At 35.8% G+C, this 19,226-nt stretch overlaps 1 protein-coding gene across 9 annotated transcripts in view; it reads left to right on the top strand.

Annotated features, from left to right (window-relative positions):
• CSRNP3 (cysteine and serine rich nuclear protein 3) overlaps window positions 1-19,226 on the top strand; it is a 101,407-nt gene that overhangs the window by 29,158 nt on the left and 53,023 nt on the right. For 2 of the 9 annotated variants that reach the window (XM_084524101.1, XM_084524102.1), the window contains exon 1: window positions 10,319-10,404. The exons of the other annotated variants lie outside the window; for them this stretch is intronic. The gene's annotated coding sequence lies outside the window, so the exon portion shown is untranslated. Of the gene's footprint in view, window positions 1-10,318; window positions 10,405-19,226 lie in introns of those variants that run through there. 9 annotated transcript variants of the gene reach the window in all.

Below are 19,226 nucleotides of genomic sequence, written 5' to 3'. Positions count from 1 at the left end.
GTTCTACTGCATTTCAGTGCTGACACTGAGGAAATACTTCTTGTTTAAAAACCACTTTCATCTAGTCGGTTTTGTGTTTTTTTTTTTTTTTGTAAAAATTAGTAGCTGTCAGAATGAGTTTGAGGCAACTTAACTTTTGTACTGTATTGTTTTCATCTAGAGAACCTGAAATGTTATGAATGTGTGGGAGAACATCTTCCATTTTGGGTGATGATTTGGGGAAAGAGGGAAAATCAGCAGTAATTAAGCTTTAAAACAAATGCTTTTGCTTGTTCCTGTCAGTTCAGTGTTGAGAGTAGCCTGCACAATCCGTGGCTTAACAGTTATTCCTTATGACCATTCATCCAGTGTAACCAAACAGCCATCAGTATTTTTCTTCTGCTCTATACAGGAGTAAACAGAGAAAGAAATGTGTAATTTTCTTGGAGAAGATATTATATTCATACCTGATGTCTGTATGAGACACTTGAAGAACAGCATGCAGGTGGCAGCTAGTAGCGCGGTTTTGAAAAGCCCAGGTTTTCTCTAGGCTTCTCACTGAACTTAGAATTACAGTGAGAGGAACAAAGATCTAAGACAGGTAGATGTGAGATGTCCACCCCCCTCCTCTACCCCCTGCAACTCATTACCCTGCTCTGATTGTCTTTTCAGGCTCTTGCTGGTGGCTCTTGAACTTGAACTCTTACAGCCTAGCAATACGGTTTTCAGTCTGGAATTTCTTCCACTTGGCAGTCTGCCAGAGCTTTAGTCTAGCGTGAATAGGCTTCAGGGCATGATGTAGATGCGTTTATTTTGCTTAGCTTTCATTTATTTTCCATTGTTGTGTGTTTTTTGTTGTTTTTCATTTTGTTTCATTCTTGACAAAGCCACAACCTATTTGCTCGTGGTTTCTATAGGCAACGGCAGTATTTCTTTAATACAGCTCAGTTTGGGTAACTGCTTTGTAATGTTTGTGTTAGGGAAACAAACACACACAAAACAAACAAACAAATAAAAACAACAAAACCACCCACAAAAACAATCCCTGACTGCTACAACAGACTTATAAATCACAAAATAAACTGATTAAAATGTTCTTTGTAAAGTAGAAATAAACAACAAAGTTTGAATTTAAGGAGCATGTCTCTTCATAGTGGAATCTTGGACGTTATAATAGAGTCAAAATAGAAGCCACATATACTTTTTACAGTGGTGTTTGTATTGGGTGGTGGAGAATCAGGCCTGTAGTCCCAGACAATGCAATATTTCCTGTAAATTAGCTGAGGTGCTTGTGATTACTTTCATGTTTGTTTCTTCAAATAAAATATTGTTAGCTCTATGTAATGATACAATATTCACTGCTTTGTTTTCCCAATTTTCCTAACAGCCATTGTTTTTGGAAGTATACTTATTTTCTGGGCAGAATATGTGTGTTGGAATGATCACAGCAACAGATTACTACTTAAAAAGGATTTTTCCTTATAAAAGGATCTGGAGTTGCATATTTAATCAGAACATTTTGACCTGATACTGGTAGAAAACAGATTCCCGTTTTCTATTGTTACTTTCACGAGTCACCACTCTCCACAAAACCAAGATGTCAAAATTTATTAACGGACTAAGATCTCTAGATGCATATGTTGAAATAAATACGATTATTTACAAACAAAAATTATGTGATAAAGTTGCAGGATTGGGTTGTGTAATATTTGAATATAGGGCAAAACATGAAAACATGCTTTGCTGCTGTATACAACTATATCCTCACTAGTCTATGTTATATGAACAACAATAGGCTTTTATAATATGTACAGTATATTTGCTCTAACATCATCTGAGATCAGTGTTGGATTCTTTCCTCCTCAGCCCACTCTGTGTGGTGGTGTGTTTATTCTGTACACATGTTCCCTGAAGTCTGGGCTCCTACTGTGTGCCCAAAGCCACTGTGCTGTTCAGCAAAATCTCAAAAGATTCATATAAATTCTTCTCACTCTTCTTTATCAGTACATACGCAGATTCATTGCATCTCCAAGGGACTGCTGAGACACAACTGCAATCTAAAAAATCCTCTATTATGCCATGAGCTCCCGTAATCCCTGTCAGTACATAAAAATTCTTTGTGACAGTCAAATGTAATATTCTTAACAGTATTTCATAAGCTGCATATAGATTAAGACTGCTGTTAATAATTAATACTCAACATTTTACATTAATCTTTTTATTTCTTTTCCTGTGGTAGCATATTTTAATCAAAAATAATTGTTGGGCATATCCGAAGCATTTAATGATTACAGTAGCATTTTATTGCTTTTCATGTTCCCAGTGGCATCCGTGGAAGTGAGTGTACCTTCTTCAGTAAATAAAGGTGTATGTCTGTGTACATGTTTGTATACATTTATAGTATTCAAAAAGCATAACAGTGTATGTGTACTATATATGTATGTAAACTATGTATGTGTATAGTTTGAAGAAGTGTATGTTTGTGTACTTAATATGTGTAAGAAGCCTGTGCTATGTATGCAGCAAACAAATTAATTCATGACATTCTTGGAAAGGAAAGGTGAATGGTGTTTGTTTCTTAGTCCCTTGAAGAAAGTTTACTCTTTCACTCATTGTTTGTTTGTTATTCATTTTACTGGAAGCAGGATTTCATTTTGTTTTAAATCAGAACTTTCTTCTAAACTAATGGTTAGAGAGGTTGACAGGTTGATTTGTGCAGGCCCAACCTTTATCTCAGATGCAGCTGGGAAAGTTGCTCTAATGTCAGTTAACCTTCTGCAGATTGCTGAAGCATGTTGCAGACTGCAGACTTTCCACTAAACATAATCCCTAAGCAAGGAGGGTCACTGAAGATGTGTAAGACCCAAGTCTGAAAAGTGCTCGATGCAGTCAAACAAAACAGAGCTGAACACTTCTTCAATACCTCAATCTTTCTGCTTCTATGTGTTCATGCACATTCATGCTCAGGGAGCACAGGGAATGATTTTAGATGTTTTTCCTATAGTAATATTTTTTTTAAAAAAAGGTAATTTTAGGAAAGCATAGGGAAAACCAATGCATGCTTGTTCGCTGTCTATTCAAAATATATGCACCTCATTATTTGAAAGAATAAATTAAAGCTACACAATGAAAATGGTTTAAGGAAACTATGTGAAAAACAAAGAAGAAAATGAAAGCCCCTCAAATTTCTCCATAAAACTCAATACAAGGCTTTCTAGTTTTTTTTTTTTTTTTTTCTTTTTTCTTTTTTCTTTTTTAAACATCTGAATACTTCTACATTCACACTGCTGCTTTTCAGATTATTCATGATTAAACTACTTGATTTGTTCACCTACACTGGGGATAGCCTAACAATATTTCTATGTATTATGATTATTTTCGTCAGGTTGGGCTCTGCTTAAAGGGCAAATGGTTGCAGTAAGGCACTCCAGTCAATTAATAATTACCAAGTGTCACCTTGTTGCAGTAAACTCTTTTGCACTCTAGTGTGTGGATTTTGGTCTGTGATGTGGCTCAGGGAGGTGGAGAGCAAATGGCTCTTCTAGCCTTTATTAGTTAAGAGTAGGGTTTTATTTTACTGATTTTTGTGTTGCATGAAAAGAACCTAACATAGTGTTTTACATGGAGCTGGACCATCTTCAGTTGGGCTAGAGCCTTGCAGTTTAATTCTTTTTTTGAATAGAGTATGTAAGAGACTGAAGCTAATGGCAATGTGTGTTTCTAAAGTGATGTTTGATTTGTCTCAGTTAAAAAAGCTACAAATGGGACCTTTGAAATGTTGAGAATGTTGGCCAGAAGTCCCTCCAGGATATTTCAGACTCTGGATTAAAGAAATTCTGTCCCCTTAACCTAGAGGCTTGCACAGATTTTTTTTTTTGGAACAGTCTTTGTGCATTTGCTATAACCAATGTGTAGAGCAGGAGTAATACTAATATTTTCCAAATTCTGACCAGATTATTAGAAACAGTAATCGTACCTGTCATTATAAGATTGTGTTAAATTGAGGAACTACTTGACTCCCCAGGTAAATTCACTGAGGCATTTCCAACATGAAAACCTGAGCCAGCAGACATTTTCCATTATCCCGTTGTTATGTCATTATTTACTTCAGTTTTTACAGTTTCTATGACAACCATGATTTTTGATTATTGAAGAGTAAAAATAAAGTGCTGAAATAGTTTTTTGGACTGTATAATGTTTTTCTATCAACAGAGTAGAGGGAACACAGGGAAGCTTTTCACTGATCAGTGTTGTAATTGAATCTTCGCCTAAATAGGGATACCTGCTTGTGGCAGACTCCATGTACAGTAATTTCTCAGATAGAACAGGTGAGAAAATAACTCTGTTACAGTTTCTAAATAACTTTTTGGAAAACTAATGATAATTTATAACTTAAGGCATTCTTACTTTTCATCACATGGATATTTACATTACCATGTTAACACTAAAAGGAATGTACTTAGGATATGGCTCAAAGCTACATAGCAGGTTGCTTTCTGAGATTCTTTGGCAATTTTTCAAATCATCAGCAAAACAGTATTAGAGACTGATGATGGAATTTCATCAAGTGGGAGTCAAAAAAAAAAAAAAAAAAAGGTGGGAGCAGAAAACAAGAAAATGACTTTCTGGATTGTAAGAGAATAAAGAAAGTGGTCATAATCCACAGGAGAACAATTAGTAGAAATACAGAGAGGAGCTAATAACTTCTGGTGTGGAAGAACAGCTTGTTGATCATACCGTATATGAACTAAAAGTGAGGAAGAGGTTCCCTGAGGCAGGAGGAGTTTGACAAGCAACAGGATGTTTTTTATTAAGAGCAAGAAAGTGCCGGTAACAGATTTTCCTTGGCAAATATGTCAGCTTGCAGAAAGGGCCACAGATTGGCTGTCTCATAACTGGGAAAAGAGGGAGGGCTAATGAACAAAATGAGAATAAACCAGTTTTATCAAGATCAAAGGAATTTAATGTTCTGGCAGTTTGTAAATTCTTAGTCAGTAAAAGTGACTCATCCCCTTTCACTACATTACTGTGCAGAACACATTTTAAAAACACATCAGAAAATTACTGGAAAATGTTGATTGGGATTTTGTAGCACTTAGAGTTCTGTTTTTGTTAGAGAAAGGTGTCTTGCAGGTGTGTAAGCCCTGGTCCATTCCTGAGTAGGAGTATGTTATGTACTGACTGGCATTCCTAGTTCAGAATGATAGTAATGTGATATAAGAAGTGAGATTTGCTGATCTCTTGTTTGTGAGGTTTGCTGAAAGTTAAACTTGATGGTTGGATTTTGTCCTTGATTTATGATGCAGAACAAAAATTATAGTAACACTTGAAGTAGTATATTGGATAAAATCCAAGGCACTAGTTCTATACTTTTTTTAGTAGTTGCTGTCTTCAGATGCTGTTCTAATCTGCAAAATAACTTCAGTAATTTTACCGATAAATGAAAATCATTTATATACATAGAATATAAAGTCTGTTTTTTCTTATCTGTGACATGTATATAGAATTTTAAAAACATGAAATCATAATGACTCTGACTTTTGTCATGAAGAGGAATGTACCTAAACCCATAGTCTTTAATGTCAGTTCTTCTTTTCAACCGATTTTAAATTTGCATTTGATCTAGTCTTACCCAACATTCTTTTCTGGAGAAACTATAATGCTGGCATGTAGATGGGCTTTATTTTAATGCAGTCTTCCTCCATGGTCTTTGACAAATAATACCAGAATTTTACAATGTGTTTCATAAAGGTGAAAACTTAGATGTCTTGGATGCTAAAAGTAGCAGACTTGCTTCTCAGACATGAGGAAACATTATGACATTTGGATACCAGTGAAAGCTGAGGGTGGTCTGATAGTATTACATTAAATTCTGTAGGGAAATCATTGATGAATCAAATCATAAAAGAACGAAAATGGATTTTTCTGTTACCAGTTTATAACTTCTAATAGCTTCATTTTTGCCTGAAAATTTTTCTTGATGCTTTCTTTCTCAAGGCTGCTCTGTCCTAGTGCTAGCTTTTATTCCTGCTGAGAGTCCCAATGGTCCTTCAGCAGCTTCCCTTGGATTTTCTTCATGTGCTCTTACAAAGCAAATGAAGCTTCAGAAAGACTCTTATAATAACCTCCTTTTTCTTATTTAGTACCATTTTTTCATTTCATATGTTTAGTACATATTCTGCATTTTATACTGGTTTACAAGTTTTTAATACCAGTCTTTAATTATGGTTTTAAACTTAAAGCCAAGTTAGATTTAGTGCTTTTAACAAATTACACTGTTTGTGTAAGAAATACATTATTTAAGACCGGGAAACATGAATAAAGTACTAGGATGCCGAGTACCTCCTGAGACATGTGAGCTAATTCTTTGTTTTCAGTTGGAACATTCTGCTAGAGGAAAGCTTTATATCTGATCAGATAAACAGTAAGTAAGGTAGAGTGCGATATATTAGGAAGGTAGTTATGCAAGTTATACAATGAGAGAAACAAGCAGATCAGTAAGATCTATAAGTGACTGCCTCCTACAAATTTGCAGAAGATTCCTACCTTTCTCATACACATTTGTTTTGAACAGAGATATTAAAAAATGGGCAGTATGCCTAATATTCTCGGTTGTGGTGTATCAGAACTCCAAGAAACTGTTTATGACACAGTTCTTCTTCAGCAGTGCTGTCTTTCAAGGACACCTCCTGCACGTCGGTGATTTGCACTTCTGGCAATGGCAGCTGAAGAGGCTATCTTTTTTGCTTGCTAAACTGCTGAAGTTGACAGGTGCTAAGATGCTATTCTGTTAATCTTAGAAATGCACATAATTCTATTAACTGTAGTATTTAAATAATTAAGATCTGAGACTGACAAAATATCAGAAACAGTCTCCTCAATGCCATTCATACTACTGATTGTCATTCTTCTGGTCATTGAATATGTAACATTTTTCGTGTTCTAATTGTGTATGTGAATACTGATTCTAGTCCACCACAATGTGTTTGTAGCAGTAGTAGCATTAAGGCATATGTATAGCATCCAGACCTTGAACCTTGTTTAAGAGCTTTCATAATGCGTTAACTAACGATAAGTATCTGGTTCAGTCCGAGCTCATAATACAGTGAAACGACTGTTCTAAAGGGGAAAACAGCTTGTGGTTGGTCAGGGGCATTGACTTGTCCTGTTACTTCCCAATTCCTTATCAAAGCCAATTAGTGTCTTTTTGTAATATAGAGTCTTCGTATTTTAATTAATTCATCGCCAACTCTATATGCCCTAGAGTAATAGTGGTGAGAAAGGGATTTTCACCATCAGTTTGACTGAATCCTGTACCACTTTCTCCCCAGTGAGGCTTTAACCTTTCTTATCCATGGTTCTTGTTATATCAGTGGGTTTCGCTGTGTGGTTGCATGCAAAGTAATACTCTGCCAAGTCTTTAACTCCCACTTGCAATATGTACTGAATACACAGTTTCAGAATTTGCTGTGTGCTTATCAAAGACAGCTTAAGGTACTTGTGAGTCCTTTTTGAACTTCCTGTATTACTGATGTTCAGTGGATTGCTGTGTATAAATATTTTTCATAAACTTGTAAAGTTTATTGTCTCCCTTTTTGAGAGTCCAGGCTTGATGCAGACAAAGAATAAGCTTTTAGTACTGAAAGTTACTTTTTGTGCATTTCCAACGGGTTAGCACGGGTAGTTTATCTACTGAAGGATATTAGGTAATGCTTTTGAAAATGTTAAAGCAGGAGTTATATTTGAAAGCAAATTAAGGGCAATTCCAAGCACTTTTTAGCTCTTTCTCATTCAAACTGAGGCATAGCTGTATTTGTACATCACCTACTATCAATGAAAGCAACCATAGGCAGTGGTCATCTGTAGAGCGGGTTCAGCAGTGGTTACTATGGAAACTGTAGGTGACCTACATTCTACCAAAAAAGTGAGAAAGTTTTGTGATTTTTTTTTTTAAATGAAGCACACCTATTGACTTTTACTGCTTTTCATCTTTTTACACATTGTTTTACTCGTAGTATTCTTAGTTTTGAGTGATTTGTGGAATGGACACAAGTCACTAGCCTACTGTATGAATAAAATTTACTCAAGCTATTGAGCATTCAGTGTCAAAAGCATGCTTCTGGCTCCTCAAAGAATATAGTGCAGAGAGTGTTTGGAAAAAAGCTACCAGATGAGAGGACGGTTTGTGACATTTGAACTAAAGCTTGAGTTGACATTTTAAAATACACATTTCAGACAATTAGATTAATGTAGAAAGGTAAGTGTTGGGCTAGAGCGTGTGACTAATTAAGTCATTAACTGTTGTGATTTGACTAGAACTATGATTTTCAGGAAAAAAAATGGTTAAAATAGGTTTTCAGAGAAAGGATTTGTCTTGTTTTTTATTTGGCAGACTTTGTTGTTATTTAGAGAAAAACCTTGTTCCACTTTGAAATATTTAATGTACTTTATCTGTAGTGTGTAGGAATCTTAGTTTCATAGAAATTAAGGACAAGAAAGAAAAAATATTGAATTACTAGAGGCTGAGGTGGGGGGGCTATATAGATCCCTAACAGTTCTTGTTTGCAATCCCTACTGTCCCAATGGCAGCACATGATGTTAAATTATTCACATGCACAAAGTCGTATGCCTCTGGCAGTTGATGCAGGAACCACCTCTTGACTTCTCCTGAATTTTCTTTTCCCCTTTCTGCCTGTGCATCTGTTGTAGCCCTGTTTATTGCTCTGAAGTTATACAACCTCTTCAGTGTGTTCCATGCTGCCTGGCATGCTTCTCTCCATTGCTTTGGTCATGTTTTATTAGATTAGCTGACTAATTCGTTTGCATATCTCTCTCTCTCTCTCTCTCTCTCTCTCTCTATATATATATATATATTTGTTTGTTAACCTCTTTCTTGCTCTTGATGGAGTTGCATGCACTGTATCCATTTCCCAACACTGTGATGCATGAAAACAGCAGCAGTATTGGCAAGAAATACCAATTTGTGTAACAACAGAGAGTTCTTAATGCTTTTGGGGACTGATGTAGTTTAGTTTGCCTTTATGACGCGGGCTTCAATTATCATCTGAATTTCTTGTATCATGATCAAAAACTTATTTTCCAAATTATTTAGATCCTAAAAAAATCATAAGCATGCCTTAAATAGAGAATAGTATTTATCAGTTGTACCACTGAAGTTCAAGATCAAGACATGTCAATATTGTTGAGGTAAAGACGAATTGGCAAGATAATGACACTGTAGAAATTATATGTCTGAAGAGTGACAGCTAGCAGAGCATGCCCTGTGCTGAAGGAGGATATGGAAAGTGCCAGAGGTCTATCTGGAGTCTGTATCATAGTTTATTAACAATCATGTTGTTATGAACTAGCAATGAGTACAGAATACCTTCCAGGCACAAACGCAATGCCTCTCACTATGTCTGGCCATGAGCCTGTCTCCAGCAGTGCTCAATTTTCAGTGCCACAGAAGAAGGTGAGAAATTATCAGTCAAGCCATAGAAACTCAGATTCTGAGTTCAGAGATGTTGAAATGAATATTCCTTTCTGATCCTCTGCAAGTTGAGCTGAAATACTGAACCAAGGTATGAATATGAAGTTAGTTTCAAGCCTGATCACAAGTGTTATGGGGCAAAATGGAAAGTGATGCAAGCAAGTAAACTAACGTACCTGTAATTGCAAAGTCAGAGCTGTCACTGGCTTGTGCTCCTGTTCTCTTCTTCTCCCTTTACCATAGCCAAATGCACAAGCGTACAGTATGGATCAAGGATTTTTTTTTTTTTCTTCAAAACATATATCCAAAAATGGATTTTAGAAAGATAAGAAACCTTGCTTTAAGTACTTCAACAGATGGCAAGTCTGTCACCTGCCTTGGTAAGCAAGATTAATGTTTAATTGTCCTTGCTGTTACTGAATTTTGTTCTGTTCAGTGAAAAGATGCTTAGGTGTTCAGTCTTCCTGTTGTGTCTGAGCAGAAGTGTCTAGTGTATACGGGAACCCGAATATGCACACTGGCTGTGTGCTCAAAGGTTTCACACTCATTTAAAATAAAAAATCACATTTGTTCCTTCTGAAATATGTTATATGAGGTATTCAATAATTTAGATCAATCTTAAATTAATACTTTGGTTAAATAACTTGTATGACTAACTCATACATGTGACTTACATGCTCTTCTGAAATTTTTTCCTCACGTTAATTAGTTTTGTTGCAGACAAACTGAATTTGCTGTTTATTCTGTGAGTTTGTATAGGGCATCACTAAAACTAAGGTAGAAATTCTAAATGTTTGTTGGTATCATTTTAACAGTAATGAGACATGAATTTCATTTTTTTAAGGACAGATTAAGGAAATGTCTACAGACTGAAAACATGATTTCAGAGGTCTAAAAATCTCCTGAGAGAAACTGCTGTTCTTTGAGATCACAAGGTCAGTAGTACAGTAGCAGTTATTCACATGCATCTATCTATACAATAACGCAGACCTAGTTTCAGTTTTCTACCATTTGATGGTACAAAATATGTTATATTTTACATCTACAGAGATTTTCATCAGCAATTTTACAACAGCAATAGGGAAAATTCCAATTTCCAGCTGCAAAATTGTTTAAAATTGCTTAAAATAATTTTAAAAAGCTTTTGGATTAATATACATCAACAGCTTCCACTGTAATTAGATTTATAGGGGAGAAATGTTCCTAAGTTCTTGTATTTGTTTGTAAATGAATTAATTGTTGCATATTTGCATCTTTCTTCACTTGCTTGCAAAAGTATAAGCTGTTTAATATTCTGGAAAAGGAAACAAAGTTTTCTGAAGAGGTACTTCCAAAGCTTGTATTTTAATTTGTCACATCATGATGTGATTTATTTCTTCCGAGGACTGGAAGTAATGGGTATGATTTATTCAAGCACAAAGAGCTAGCCAACACATCAAAAGTAGTAAATGTGTTCAAAGAGCTGTGTGTAATCAGTATAGTATTATAAGGACTTCACAAAGTAATTTAAAATGCTTAATTAAAACAAGAAGAGGAAAAAAAAATCTCTCAGATAACATGTTCATAATTTGTTGTAAGTTTTGCTCAGATACTAGAGAATCTGTACAATCGTTATATCTTTTCAGGTGTTTGTTATTAGAATGTGATTTTTAAATGCTACATGTATTGATGAAGGAAAAACTAGAAAGCATAAGTATAGTTAATTCTTACCTGAAAGGCCTGAAACCGTGATGTGAATGTAGACACCAAACCTGGCTTTTCACAAATGACTGTGGATCTAAGTGTAGCTGTCAGGCTTAGGTACAGCACTGTATCATGTGGGCATGCACACATGGGCAGTGTTCCATGACAGCAGTTACTGATCGCTTTTTCCTGTTGGTTGTTTTTATAGCCTAAAATGAGACTTGTATGTTATTTCTTTTTACTTTACCTGGATTATCTTTCTAAGACATTACTGAAGGCAACTGAAAGCTGATTCTCTTTCAATAGCTAGAGCCTTAAATCATGTCATGTCTGATTTTTGATTGTGTTGAGTTTCTGCAGTGAAGAGGACACATACTGCTTAATGAAGGCTCACTTGGCCCAGCTTTCCTCATCTGTAGTGTACAAGTGAAGAGAAATTGATTATAACTGTCTCATAACATTAATTTCAGAAAGGATAACACTTTCAATATTGAAATATTTTTCTTTTGCTATACTCAAATTGTCATTTGCGTGATGAGCATGCAGTCAGGTAGAATTACAATTTAAAAAAAAAAAAACACACAACAGGAAGCAGTTTTGTTTACTTAAGGGGTTCTCCATTAATTTAGATGGGTAAGCACTGCAGGAAAACTTTCCAAAGTGACCTTTGGTATTACCATTGTTCCACTGATGGTTGCAATATAAAATGCAATTTAGAAAGTTAAATAAACACATATTCCTTTAGTGGCTGCATCAGAGAGAGTGCTTTTGGGGAATTTTCAAGTACCAAGTAATTCACATGACAAACTGAGTTAGGGCACTGTTAACATGTGCCCTTCTCTAGACAGATGGGATGTATATGTAAAAATTTGTGAAAATCTTCAGAAGAGTGGTATGTTTGCGTTGAAGTGTAATAACAATTTCAACTTTGTCATAATTCAATTAAACCTTGCAACATAAGGCTTAATCATACAGTCATTATTGAACAACTTTTGAGAATGAAGCTTAGTACCTACATTGTAATGCTGTACATGTAACCTTTTTGGAGTTCTGGTGAATTCTTTTTTTGGTTTCATTAACTCTTAGTGGGTTTTAGAGATCAGAGATGGCTTAACTAGGACTAATAACAAATCTGTAGAGAAGTTTGACATATAATACATGTAGATGTGCAAAATGTGTAGAAACCCCTGAATCATTCCTTGAGAGATCTCTGAAACCAATGCCCTAAATGCAGTGATGTTTATTCCTGTTTCCTTTACCTCATGCTGTATTAAAATGCTTTAGGTAACCATATCAGATATCTGAATCTGTAGTTGAACGTTGGTATTCTAATAGAAAAGAATTTCAGTGAGGAGCTGATTTTCAGTTCCCTCTTATGCAGAGATTTTCCATCTTTGTGATAGATAAACTGATCTTCTGTTAACAAACTGTAGCAACATTCTATATTAAAATTGATTTTAATTCAAATTTTTAATGTTTATTTCACAGGAAAGATGTATTAGGATTTCTTAGAAGTACACAGGGGAGGAATCTAAACCTCAATCATTTTTAATAGAATGAAGGCTTTTTGTTCAGTTGTGTACTTTTATCACATTTCTGTAAAAGAACATTGTGTCACATTGTTCAACCTCTTCTGTGTAAAAGCAGTATTTTAGACCAGAAGGATACAAATGATACAATAAAGGAACAGTTAAGGAACCAGTGTCCTACCTCAGTTTACTTGAAGTACTTGCCCTAACCTGTAGGTACCTCCAGTTTCTGACCTTATCTTGTCATATTTTATTTGTTTTGTTGAAAATGGAAATAGGAGAATATACGTGTGTGTGTGTGTGTGTATCCTGCAAAGCAACCTAGATCAAATGCAGACAATGCTATTGTTCATAAAATGCAGTTGCGGATGATAGGTAGGCCCAATGCTATTGGGCCAATTGCCAAAATTTCCATTTTACATGGAAAACGTGTCTTGCAGACTCCATGACTGAAACTTTAGGAGTCACCTGCAAAGCATTTACGTCTAGGAGAGCCCTTCACTTAGTGCCAAATCTGTTGATAAAGAAAACAACTTGAAGCTGTCCCCCAAGAGCAGAACCCAATTCTTGCAGCAATCTGGACTCTAGTCCTCCTGCCTGCTGGTAACACACAGCCACTGAGTGTAGGAGTTCATATTTTCATTCACTATGGTGGATAGGCATTTGGATAAGAAGACAGCTTTCCCCCTCCCGTTCTTCTGGTTCTCACAGTACAGCATATAAGAGGGGAGCATGTGATTCCTGATGTGACCATGTGAATTGATAAGAATCTTGAGCTTATTTAAAAATTGGCTCTTAATAAACAAAATGCTTCATTTATTTCAGTAAGCATGAAAACATGCATCAGATTTCTGGAATTAATTTCCTAGATGCCTAAATATTACTGAACTTGCAAAACTTGTTAATATTATTGGATCTAAAGTTCTGGGTTTTCTTCAGGCACTGGAAGACATCCCTGCTTCCTATGTATGCCTTGCTATGTGTCACAGTCTTGCAGTCAGAAACAAAACTTTTGCCATGTTGCTCTGATTTGAGAAGTGGAGGAAGGGTGGGGTTTCCTCACCCCATCTCATTTTGGAACTCGGATTTAGGTTTGTGAACTATGTAAGAGATCACTTGAAAAGGGTTTCCTTTTCCAGGCTTTATTTAATAAATAATCTAATACAAGAGATAATAGCATAAATAAGTAACATGATAACCATGTAGCTGTCCTATTCATCTTCAGGTTGTGTTTTCCATTCTCTTTTTGGTGTATTTTCTCCTTGCCCTTCCTTTTTTGGAGGGGGAGTTTGTTCCATGTGCTTTTTAAATTGCAGTGTAACTTTCTGTATGTAATTCACAGGAATAAACAAATTACAAGACAAGAACAAGCTGATGAGGTTCATAATTTAACCTTAGATTGAGGGGGATCTGTATAGAATTACTGATGAAAACTTTTGTAAAGGCTTTTGTGTTAACTAGTTAATTTAACATAGCTTTAGAAGTGCTTATTCTGCCATTGTTACACGACATGGTGGTTTCCCCTCTTTGTATGTTACTGGATTTGAATTTCTTTCAGCAAAAACAGCATAAATTGTTGATCCCATTGAGCTGGAACAGCAGCCCACATATAGTAACCACGAAATCTGATTCAGTTTTTTCTAATGACTGTGTCATCTAAGAGCTCTGTATGCTGTATCAGTGTCTGGATTCAGTGGCTGTTTTAAGGCATTTTCTGCTGGGCATTTCGTTTCAACGTATTTTCATGAGTTACTGCATTTGTGCAGTATACATCATCTTCTGACGGTGCTGGCTTCATGCAAGCATGTGCACTTGGTTAGCACCAGAGAAATGCAAGACATACAAAGCTTTACCAAATGCTTTAAACTGATGAAGGGGATGATCCCTGCTATCACAAATGTAACAGTTTTCCCCTGCCAGGATCTATAAAACTGCAGGACAACTGAACAGATGTCTCATAGCCAGTACTTCAGGAACTAATGGGCTAGTTTTATCTTTAAATCAGACATCATTTAATTTTATATGACAGTGGCTGCATTTTAATGCACAGCATAATAAAGCCTGAACCCCACAGCTGAGGTCAGCGTATCTACTGGTGTCTTGTTTTAGGAGTAGTTAAGGATATGAAGAAAAAAAATTCTCTTCTAAAAATCTTCCAGTGCAAGACAGTTTTAAATCAGAAATTGCATTAAAGAGGAGTGCGAAAGATTTATCTGACTATAAGTTCCCTTATAGTACTTCTCTCCCCAGAAGCTAGAAATACAGGAGAAAAAGAAGATAAAAAGTATGCCCCCTATTCCAATGTAGAGAACAACCACTGCAGGATTTCTCTCATAGTGGGGCTTCTGTTGTGAGCTGCGGAGCAGGTTTCCTTTCTGAGAGTTTTGCTCAGTAGTATTAACTCTGAATGATAATAATAATAATAATTTATGTAATTAGTACTTACTGTTATGTAAGTTACAAAAAAGGCATGAGTCAACTACTTCAGGATTGGGAGCTATTTTAAAAATCCTAAGTAATTCCACTGGAGAAAGTGTATATTATTTAACGAATAAACATTTTCAGAGTAACTATTCTCTTTTGTCTAAGATACACATTCTGTTGATTATATGATATAGTGGTTGAAAGGTGATGTGGGGACTCTGGATACTTGTATTCTAGGCTCTAGAGTTTCCTTGCTTTGGGAATTTGAAGGATTCGTTAAATAGATCTGGCCAGTAGAGATTAAGGCCCTTTTTCAGCATGGTGCTAAAGTTATATTCATGCTTAATGAGAATAACTGTGCTGGGACCATTGTTTTTTAATATCTGTTCTCACTCAAAGGGAGCCTTAAAAATCCAGCCACCTAAAATTACAGCGGAATAAATGGTTAAGGACCCTGATGAACAATTTCAAAGAAACATATTATTCATACTTAAATACTTTAACAATCTGTTTCTCCCTACCTCTGTTTCTTCATCAGCATCCATATTGTCCTTTTGATTGCTTGAAAAACATTAAAATTCAGTGGTCTGGTTTAGTACTTAAGTCCTAGAAGCATTCTTGTTATTTCTAATCCATCAAGAGTACCCAACAGCTCTTTTATTTCTTTATTTAGGCTTCCCTACCCAGCAGTCTAATGAGGTCAGAAAGGTCAGAAGAAACTAGCAAGAAAGGTCAGGATGGCTTATGCATGGCTCCTTTTCTGTAGGCTGATACTCAGCATGCTGGGAATGGGTCAGATTATACTGTTTGGATTGTGCAGTGAAATAATGACATTACCAATTTGACAAGTATTCTTCATTATCCTTTCCCACAGAATGTATTTCTGTGACTGGAGCAATTAGCAGGGATTATCTCTGAGAAGAGAAATAAATGGCTTTTAACTCCTTTGTGGATACTAAAATAATGCTAGCTGGTTTAAATTTTTCTTAGCTCTTTTTGTAAATTCAAGTGGTAGGATATCACCCTATATCAGAAAAAACAGTACTTTCCCATCCACCTACTGCATGTTACTTAGACATAAATAGAATTGTGAAGTTCATATGAGGCTTAAATTTTCAGGCTTGCCATTATAATTTTCCTTTTTTGTTGTTATCAATAGTGCAAAATAATTCATGATTTTTTTCCTGTAATTACTTTGACTTGTTCAGTGAGACAGACAGGTTCTCTGTAACCAGTGGTCTTCCAGCATACCTTGTACTTTTAGTCACCAAGAGCACAATTGCAGGATAAGTAACAATAGGATATTTTGAATTTTTTCATGCAGAGAAGTAAGGCATGGAATAACTAAATTGCTGAAGGTCTCACAAAGTTATTTATTGTAAACAGCTTCCTTTTATAATCCAAAGAAAAGTTTTATATAGGTATCACTAATATTTTAATTATTATATTATAAGGAAAATAATAGCAGCAAAGCAATTAGTAAGTGCTTGGTCATTTCTAAGCAATTGCTCTCTTTATATAATATGTGCTATTTGTTGCATGTTCTAATTCATACTGCTGAATTGTAAATTGTATGCTATCAGGCAGTGGCTTCAGAGTTCTCAGTGGTTACCCCCTGCTTAGTAAAATTTCCCCGAAGTTGTATTTGACTTTTTAAAATATACCTCTGGAACCTCTGAATTCTTGTTTTTGTTGTCTGAAGATTTGCCTTTGGCTGACAACTGGGTGTTGGACAGGAGATTCTACTGCTGCCACTAGTGGAGTCACCTGGGTACCTTGTTTGTTTGCTTAAGTTTAACATAACACCAGATGTGTGGACAGGAAGGAGTTTTCACTCCAGTTCTCATTCAGGCTAGGTTAGACTCAGCTGTCAGCCTGTCTAGTATCTTGGATTTTGGCTTTTTTAGTTTTCTTTACCACCCCATTCACAATAGTCTGAGGTTATTAGTCCTTCTTCACCAAATTCTCTGATTTTACGTAGCTAAGCATTAGCTTTCATATCTTTCTCTTCTTGCTCAGTGCATATTTCACTTTGTGAATTTTGTCTTTACTTTATGACCCATGTGCCCTAATTTCAACTTATATGGACTAGAAACAAATGCATTTCCTAGATCTCAGAATAAACATTCTGGATCCATCTTCTATTACCCATCTTCAAGAGTTTACCACGTTTCGTCTTCCAAAATGTTGGCTTGCCTGTGCATTTTCCCAGACTTGGTTCTTCAGTTATTCTAATTGCTATTCAATTTATTTTTAAAAAGGTACTTTATTTTTTCCTTCCTCACCCTACATTTTTTATACATTTATATCTTTAGTAGCCTTTTCATTTCTATCTGTACTTTTTTTTTCTGGTTAATTGCAAAAACATTTGCAATGAACTTAAGATATATCTCTCCCAGACTTTTACTGTACAATCATTTTCCATTGAGTGGTTTGTCTCATATGTATCCTGCAAGATGATTAACTGAACTCAGCTGTGAAACAAAATTTCTAATGTTTCCCATCTCAAGTATCACAAAATTCTGTCCTTAACAAATGTTTTCTTAATGTGTTTTCATGTATACCAGTGCTGCTTCACAAGTAATGCCTCCTTGACCTGATGATGCATCTCTTTATATCCCCTTTAGCAGCATGCATTTTTTTTTTTTTTTAAAGCTGTCATGAAAGTATATTATTAGCCTCTGCTTCTTGGCAGAGAAACAAGTTCTTGGTCTTTTCCTCTCCACTTACAGCATTCATTAGCATTGGTAACTTCTGAAATCTTCAGGTCCTGTTTTGTTTCTAAGGTTTTGGAGGAGTTCCTGGAAGTCTGGAAATGTATGTAATTTTTCAATTTCTTTCATAAAACGTTTGTCTTTAGATCTACCAAATTTTCACCTGGTATGTAAAAGTAACTGTTTTGAGATGAGAAATGATATCTCTTGTTTTCTCTGTACTCCCAGTTCTTTGAATCTACCTGTCTGACTTTTCTTGACTTTTCATCTACCTGTTTGACTTTGAAGGTACATAACTTTTAAGGCAGAGACCGCTTTAGTCTCTCTTAATGCTATTGTTATTACGGTATGATAATGTAAGGATAACCACCAGGATAAAGGTTTGTGGGGAAAGTAACTCCTTTCTCATATTCTCAGAGGCTTCAACTGTTGAAGCCATCTCCACTTGTCTTTTTAAAGATATTGCTTTTCCTTGCAAATTCTGCTTATAGCCATGAAGAGGCTAGAAATTGTTGATCTGGGTCTGTTCCAGTATGACTATGAATGTAGTTTTTGAAGAGTTGTTTGCAACTGCAGCAAAAGAATAGTAAAATCAGCACAGAGTGTGTAGCAACTTGCTGTTTTAAGTATTTCACAAGCTAAATGTGACAACTCAGGAATTCTCTAAGTACTGGAGATAATAAGAAAACTGCAGGATACACAATACACAGTTATGAACTCATAGACAATGTAAACAATACGAAATGTGTTTCCTGTGTGTAAATGGGGCCACTGCTGTGTCTCAATCAAGACATCCAGGTCAGGGAGAATGTCTTTTGCTCTGGAGGAATAGAACAGTTGGCCCTGGTAAATGCTTATGCTTCTTGGAATCTGAAATGGTGCAAGTCTACATTTAGGATGTCTGGTGACTTATGTTAGTGACAGTGGAGTTAGCACAGAAATGAAAGCACTTAAACGAATGCAGCTAGAACTGTAGTAGAAGGACACCCACCTGAAGAGATGGAATGAGACAGCCAAGGACCTTGACTTCATACTTCTCAGTCACAGAACTGGTGAGTTCCTCCATGAGCTTGGAGCTGTTGGTCTGGTAAAAGTCTTTTAACAGCAAATGACAGCTGGTGCTGTCAGCTTGCACCTTTTGCTATAACCTAGAAGGTCAAAACATACAAGTTGAGTAGACTCTTTCTAAATATCTGACAAAACTGGTATTATCTCCATCTATTATAACAGATATAAACAGTGTCCTCATGCTACTAGATGGGAAAATATTGTGACAGAGTGCTTAATGTTGCCCAGCCAAAGGGATAAATTAGTTGAGAAACCACAGTCATGGCAGGGATGCCAAAAATCATACTGAAGTAATAATCGCTTCTTTTTTGCAACATAGAAAACTGCTAAATGATGCAG

Source organism: Aythya ferina, assembly GCF_964211825.1.
Source record: "Aythya ferina genome assembly, chromosome: 6".
Taxonomy (NCBI): domain Eukaryota; kingdom Metazoa; phylum Chordata; class Aves; order Anseriformes; family Anatidae; genus Aythya; species Aythya ferina.
Note: the sequence above shows the minus strand (reverse complement) of the source record. Positions and strands in the feature narration are given on the sequence as shown.